Raw genomic sequence first — 8476 nt, 5'->3', positions numbered from 1 at the left:
TATATATATATATATATATTTTAGTGTACCATAAATGCTTGTCAGTACATTCAAATTTCATGGACCTAATTATGAAATAGGATGAATATATTATTTTAAAGCATATTATTTCTGTAATAAGTAGTCTTTTTAAAAGTATGTTGAAGTGCACTTCATTCACTGTCATGCTTTCCAGCAGAAACATGCAAATAAGGCCCATTATAGAATGCTCCAGAAAACACATTGTGAATTTTAGACCTGATATAAAAAAAAAATAATGTAAATAATGTAATAATGTAAAAAAAAACTGTAAAACAAAATTTAGACCTGATACAAAAGATTGCACCAGATTGAGATGCATCCTCCACAATCATGCTCTCAGAACTTGCCTGCAAACTGATGAACTTGCTAGTTTTGGGAGCATGTTTGTGTCGTTACCTGAATTACTTTAGCAAACCAGCTGCTAAAAAGTTTTTTTTTTTTATTATTATTATACAAGGTCAAAACAACAATATAAGCAAAAGACAAAAATGTCCACCCATGATTTAAGTGGGGAATGGGGCATCACATTCATTAGTTAAAATCAGCACTGGCGGGATTAATCTTTTTAAACAGACTGTGTTAAAAAGCTCTTCGTGGAACTGTAGCGAATGTTTAATAAATCCTGGATAATCCTCATTTGAATTTTGGAATGTTCTATTCAGAGATTCCGGCCCCTAAAGACACACGGTCAGTTCTCTTCAAAAGAACCATGTTCTGTTTACACAAACCACTTACAAACGAGTCCCTCAGGGTAAAGCAGATGACATGTGAACTTCACCGGTCACAGGAAGACGTCACCAAAACACAGTAACACTAGTACTGCTAGTTATAGCACACAGCAGCTGTTACTGCAGTTTAAATGTGGGCATGTGTGAGCAGATGTCAAATGTAATCAGACATATTTGCAATTAGAAGGAGAGGTACTGATGAAGCATAGAGAGCAAACTCTTGTGCTGTGAATCAAACTATAGGTGTTATAGAACGATACAGTTTAACACACAGTACCAGAGCATGTCTCCACTGACACCGTTTCACCTCCAGCTCTTCTGAGATTTACTCAGATACATGAAACTGACAGCATTCAATTTTAAAATTGTTTACAAAAGAGTCAGAAGTATCAGTTACTATAATGTGAAACAAATCCTAATATGGAAAAATCTATAAAAGCAATTTTCAAAAAAAATAAATAAATAAAAAGGCAGATGGCTGCAAAATTTCTAAACAATGCATTATCTGAGTTTATGGTTTAATCTTTCAAATTATAGGCTATACAAAACAGAAAATGAGGTTCTTATTGTAAAATTGTATACAACTAATAATTTTAAAATAAGTAATATCTCTTAAAAAATGTGATGATTTAGTCAAATTAATACACATGCTCATAAGTCGGCCCGAATAAAATATACTGTGTACATTTTTTTTGCCAAAATAGCACCTACTGTAGGTTTTCACTTTTGGTGACTTTGAGAGCATAATTTTTACATTTCTTGAGTACTATCATGAAGCATTAAGGAAACTATTGGTTACCATTTCAAACCTTTTCATTTTTGCATAACTAAATGTATTTTTACATGCTAATGTTTGCCTTATTATTGACACAGAAAATGGATGGAAACTAAATGGATATCCCACTGTTCTTACATACATAGTGTAATATAGGAATAGTTTCTTCATGGGAACAGATCTGGAGAAATTTAGCACTACATCCCTTTCTCACCAATGGTTCCTCTGCAGTAAATGGGTGCCATCAGAATGAGAGTCAGCTAGAAACTTCACAATAAATTACAAGTAATCCACACTACACCAGTCCAGAAACAAATAAACAAATTCATAAAGATGTTTTTAACTTTAAACTGTTGCTTCCAGCTAAAATATGAGTCCTCTATCCATAATATTTCTTTATCCAGTTGTCTTGTCTGAATCAGGAGAAAATGTGTATAGATCAAGCACTGTTTACAAGAAAAACAGTCCAAAACAGTTCAAATATGTTAGTGGATTATGGACTCGTATTTTAGTCAGAAGCAACGGTTTGAAGTTAAAAATGTCTTAATAATGGATTTCAGACTCAGTAATAATAATGGACTCAGCTTTTCACTTCACAAGACATTAATTGATGGACTGGAGTCATGTGGATTATTGTGATGTTTTTATCAGCTGTTTGGACTCTCATTCTGACGGCACCCATTCACTGCAGAGGATCCATTGGTGAGCAAGTGATGTAATGCTACATTTCTCCGAATCTGTACTGAACAAACTTTTCAGCAAATTTTAGTTTTTGGGTGAACCATTAAGTGAACTTTAACCTCCTAAATATTTATACAAACATTGTATTATCTGGTCTTGTAGAATTTTAAAATATATTACCAAATCAAACGAACAGGATAGCCTATATTGAATTTAAATTTCAAGGTTTTCTGCTGAGTTCATGTGGGCCTGCTCATGAGCTTTAACAGACTAAAAACAAATGAAGCAAAACAGAACAATTTCAAAACAATTTCAACACAACTACACATCAAAACCTAAATAATTACATAAAATTTGACTGGCTTGTCGGCACAAAAATTAGCTCTTTTTATCAAGTCATACTCTGCTGTGAAGATGATTTTGTTATTCCAAATCAGTTTTGCCTGTGTGTCCATTCTTTTATACTGTACATCTTGAGATAAATCTTGAGAGTTAGCATCATTAAACAGCATTTATCCGTTTAATCTTCCCAAGGTTCTACTTATATGAAAAAGAATCTTATCTCTTATTAACATGAACTTAAAAGAACAATTTGGTCACTTGGCTGCTTCATTACTCTCGTTGAGCGTGAACTTTTACCTCTGTGGTCACCAATACAGCATCGGCACCTGAACCTGCTTCTGAATCTGAATCTGCACCTTCATTCACGTCTACATCTACATGTGCTTGTGTGCCTGTCGTCCCTGCATTTTCATTGGCTGCAGCCTCGGCAGGTATGACATCATCGTAGTTCTCCTGTGTCTCTGTCTCCTCTTCATAGGTGTCCTGATCTGATGAGAACACAAAGGAAAAGGTCAGCACCATTTCCATAAGGGTACACACACAGTGTGGTGTGAATTTGAGTGCTGTACCAAGAATGCTCTCGGGTCTCTTGGGAAGGAGAGGGAGGTTGAGATCGTCATCATGGTGGGTTTGAGAAGGAGAGATTCCATTGGCTTGTCCCTCAATGTCATCATATTCTGTACCAGAAGAATCTCTCTTTCTGTCATCTTCATTCTCCTCTCCTGTTGGAGAAACCAAATTTATTCTTACACATATAAAGAAATATACATTTGTATATATTAATTCATTTATACATTATATATTCTTTTTTTTTTCTTTTAGTCTGAATGTGCCCTTTAAATTTAGTCAGTGTCACTAATATTTATTTCACTCTGACTGAAATGGCATGTTTCTTCAGTTAATCAACATAATTTAGTTTATCAAACATAAAAAAGAATCAGTAATTTTGTTGATTAAAATTTGTTGAGACTTATTTTATAGTTTCTTTAGTATAGTATAGTATAGTATAGTATAGTTTATTTATGTATTATAGTTAAAGAACATCTGGATGGACAAATGGATGTGTTGGCAGGCAGGTAGGCAACAAACTAATAAATAAATAAAAACTAAAATGAACAGACTAAGTAAAAGATTGATCGATTGACATACATTATGTGTTGAAATGAATGAAACTGACAATTAAAAATGACCTGCTATTATAAGACTAATATTTGAATATCTCACCTGACTTGTCCATGAGAGAATCCACATCCTCATACTCATCATTATCTAAAAACGATGCCTTTCGTTCAGACAAATCTGAAAAATAATTAATATATTTGCTTAAATATTTTATAACTAAAATTTAAAAAATGAACATATTTGCTTTAAAACATAATTTAGGCACAGTTTCACAGGTTAGATTGTTTATTAACCTTTAATCAAGCAAACCCACAGCTATTTAACTTCATGCAAGAAAGCAAGTAGTGGCAAAACAAATCCCAAAACAATAAAAATGATTTTCCTATATTAAAGTGTATGGTATCTATGTTTTTTTTACCTTCACATTTGATTTCAGCATGTTCAAGACTGCATTCATGGTTTTTCGAGATGGTTCACGCACTGAGAAATGTTCTGGTGGCTTTTTGGACAACTAATCTCCACCTTTATTTCCTTGACTAGTTCCTGTTCATTCAGCGGTTCTCGATTAACGTTGTACTTGAGCACATCACAAACCTTCTTAGCATCAGCCTCAGTCAGTTTTCCACAGACATATTCCCTTTGCCCTTTATACTTGATCCCAAGCTTACTGCCACACTTCTCAGTGGAGCTGAATTCAACACTATCTGCAATACAAACGTAAAAAAAAAACAAAAAAAAACACTTAGATATATTCTGTACATTTCACTAATCTTTTTAAATGTTTAAAAACTTGCATATATCTGCAAAACGTGAAGTACTATACAAGCAAATACACATGAAAAAAATCTTAATTATTCCATACTTCTGACCACCAGTGTAGATGAGCAAACAGAAATCGACTAACAGCCACAAAACTCCCATTTTAATTGCATGGAGTGTTTAAATGAGGAACTGAACTACATTTCAGCATCAATTCAATATTCACCCACAGTAACAGTCCTAATATACAGCCCAGTATTATGTGTATGACTTACTTTTACAGGCCACAGAGAGGATGTTCTCACAGTTGTCCTTATTAGAGCCACACTGCCACACTGATGTCTCCATTCCTGTGCAGCTGAAATGCCAGCATTTTTTTGTATCTGTTTTAACGCTCCAGTATTGGATGGCATTACCACAGCCGAGGCTGTCACATAAATTGTCGGACATCTGATCATGCCACTGAGATGCACTAACATGCTCCTTATTTATGAGCACCTCTCCTGTACAATTTTTTGAGAGCGTAATGGCTGGAGGTTTACCTGGAAAGGAGTGAAAACAGACAATCAAATATTTATTTTTCTGTAAGTCATGTATTGCCATTTGTGTAATATATTTTATAGCAGGATTGGTCAAATTAAAAGAATTTAAGAACCGGATCTTGAATTGGAATGAGTGAACTGCTCTGGTCTGTTTTAAACACAGAAATTACATGTACATATATATATATATATATATATATACACACACAATTGATATTCTGTTTTCATTTTAATTTGTTACTCAAATGTAAATTAAAAATAAATTTGACATTTAAATTTTTAGCCTAGAATGTATCATTGATGCTAAGAAAACACTCATCTCAACAGGTAACAGATTATTACTGAAATTATAACCTGCGGTCTCATTGGATGGTTAACTGCTGCTGAAGCTGGACGGCCTGATTGCGGCTCTCGCACTCCAACATGTTCTTCTTCCCTGAGCAATTATAGGTCTTATTCCACCACTCTGTAGTTTTTTCATGTATGTCGCGTGTGGAGTGCGATGTGTAGTTTCCACACTGCAGATACTCGCACAGCTTTTGTCCTTCCTCTCGGCCCCATCCCTGTTCTCTGACGAGCTGTGTTTTTCCATTTCTAAAACCATATACTTGACCACTGCATTCGTCTTCCTTTTTATAGAGGAGCAATCGTTCCCAATCTGTCACATGAATGGCAGAAATATTAAAGGTTTTGTTTTGTATGTGCAGGAGCAAAGGTCAAAGGTCAGACAAGAAACTATACCCTTGACCTAGAGATACTTTGAGTAAGAAGTATCAAAAATGATAAATACCTGTGCATTTCAGATACATCACAGTACATTGTGTTTTCAATGAAACCTTACTGAGGTCACATTTGGAAACAGAGTTGGCACGATCCAGACATTTAATTCCTGATAGTCCTGGGATTTGGGACTCGTCATGCAAAGTCAAACTAAGATGGTCAGTTCCCTGCAGACTGACCCCACAATTCAGTTCACTGCAGATTGCCTTTTTAAGTGCTTCATGATTACTGTCTTGGCAGACTGGTGTCCACTGCCCAGCGTAAAATAGTGACACTTTTCCAGCGCATTTGTCTCTCGGATCCTCCAGTCTAGCTTTGATGTTGTCTATGAAGAGTGTATCAAATAAATGGGTATTAAATGCCAGTTTACATTGTGCTTAAACGATTGGTTGACCCAAAAATCTAAATTTGCTGAGAATTTAATCATCCTCAGGTCATTTAAGATGTCGATGAGTTTATTTATTCATTGCAACAGATTTCGAGAAATGTAGTCCTCCTGTAGTCCTCTCACATCAAAATCCACAGACATGTTTTGTTTTTTGTTTTTTTACTATTTTTGCTTGACAGTGTTTAATCTATGCATATTTCTCTCCTGATTCAGACAAGACAACTTTTTCACTGAAGAAAGCAATATTATAGGACAGAGGACTCATATTTTAGACAGAAGCAATGGTTTGAAGTAAAAAAAAACGTCTTAAATGATAGATTTGTTTCTTTTTAAACACGCAGCTTTTCACGTCACATGATGTTAATTGATGGACTGGAGAGGTGCGGCTTACTTGTGGATTTTTGTGATGTTTTTATCGGTTGTTTGGACTCTCATTCTGACGGCACCCATTCACTGCTGAGGATCCACTGGTGAGCAAGTGATGTAATGCTAAATTTCTCCAAAATTGTTCCCATGAAAAAACAAACTCATCTTCATCGTAGATGGCCTGAGGGTGAGTAAATTGTCTATATAATATTATATATAATATATAATTATTAATGTAATATTATTCAAAGCAAGAAATTCAGCATCACCTGAGCACGTCAGTCTGTTAGTTCCATTAGCGTTTGTGAACTTTCCAGTGGAACCACAATATAGTTGTGAACAGATGACTTCAGGCCTCACATTTGTCCGCTGAAGATCCCATGAGTTTTTTTCAACACTGTACTCTTCCACCAACCCAGAGCAAACATTGCTGCCATCTCGTAGCCGTAACCTCTTGTGCTCTGTGTAATACAAGCATTTCTGTGTAAATGTGAATTTTACTTCTCACTTGACACAAACAATGGAACTAATGGGAAACTTAATAGAAAATGTAAAGCATTTACAGAAGTATTGTATGACCCGGAGGGGATTTCAGTACCATTTCATTTACTCCACAAACATGCGTTTATGGACTGGTATATAACATTGCTATAGACGATGCTGAATATTAGAATATTAGAATGCTGCAACTGACCAATCAGAGCGAAGTACTCCATAGAGCTGTTTAATAACAGTATACACTTACTGGTGCAGATCACACTGGCTCGCTCCTGGCAGTCTGACCACTCCATACATTGCCAAGAGTACTTCTCATTGCCAACACAATGAAGCAATACATTTTGTCTGCTCTGTTGTCCTTTGAACATTCCAGGCTTAGGGATGTCAAAATGATCTCCACAACCAAGCTCCTGACATATCTTTCATCTGGCCAAGATTAAAAAATAAATACTAAACAACAAAGACAATATATCTATACACACTGCTCAAAATGTGCACTCTAAAAAATGCTGGGTTAAATAGGGACAAACCCAGCAATTGGGTTGTTTTGACCCAGCGGTTGGGTTACTACCCAGAAGGTTGGGTTAAACATTTAACCCAACGGGTATTTCGGCATTTGTATTAATATAACATATACTAATTAATAATTACAAATTTTACATGAATATATATATATATTAATAATTATTAATTTATATATTTAAAAAACGTTTATTGGGTTTAAAAAAAAATACATACACATACAATGATGCCATTGGGCGTTGAGAACTCCACCACGTCAGCACATTTATCACGCTGTTCATTCAGATTCAAACTCAGTCTAACTTTTCCTATGGTGAAAAGCTTGGCATCAACAATGTGTATTGATTCGCATCTGGACACTAAAGACGACCTCAATACAAATATTAAAAAAAAAAAAAATTCAGTCATTATATTATAATATTATCTACCAGAGCATTCAACACACAACCTCTCCATTTTCTTTTATCCACCCGTGATGACACACTAAGCCCCACTGCTTATTGTTGTACACTTCCAGCCGGCCTATACATGTCACGAGGTGCACACACACGAGGAACGAGGAGACGCGGTTACTACCCAGAAGGTTGGGTTAAACATTTAACCCAACTGCTGGGTTAAACCAACCCAATTGCTGGGTTTGTCCCTATTTTACCCAGCACTGGGTTGTATTTAACCCAGCATTTTTTAGAGTGTGGTCTAAGTGTTTGGAAACTTGGGAAAAAGAAAACCTTGAGAATAACTGACTTTCACTAAATGACCAGCTGAATAAAAATCATTGGAAAAATGGCTCAGAAAAGTGCTGTTAGTTCTAGCGTATCATTTGCTTGCACATACAGTTTAACACTACACTCTAAAAAATGCTGGGTTAAATATAACCCAGCGCTGGGTTAAAAATAACCCAGCACTGGGTTAAAAAGGGACAAACCCAGCTATTGGGTTGTTTTGACCCAGC

The 8476-nt window shown here is 35.4% G+C and overlaps 1 pseudogene; it reads right to left on the bottom strand.

Moving 5' to 3' along the window:
• Window positions 1-2817: 2817 nt before the first annotated feature.
• Window positions 2818-8476, bottom strand: part of LOC107734504 (scavenger receptor cysteine-rich type 1 protein M160-like) — an 8665-nt pseudogene continuing 3006 nt past the window's right edge.

Source organism: Sinocyclocheilus rhinocerous, unplaced genomic scaffold, assembly GCF_001515625.1.
Source record: "Sinocyclocheilus rhinocerous isolate Xijiao unplaced genomic scaffold, SAMN03320098_v1.1 scaffold99, whole genome shotgun sequence".
Classification (NCBI taxonomy): Eukaryota; Metazoa; Chordata; class Actinopteri; order Cypriniformes; family Cyprinidae; genus Sinocyclocheilus; species Sinocyclocheilus rhinocerous.
Note: the sequence above shows the minus strand (reverse complement) of the source record. Positions and strands in the feature narration are given on the sequence as shown.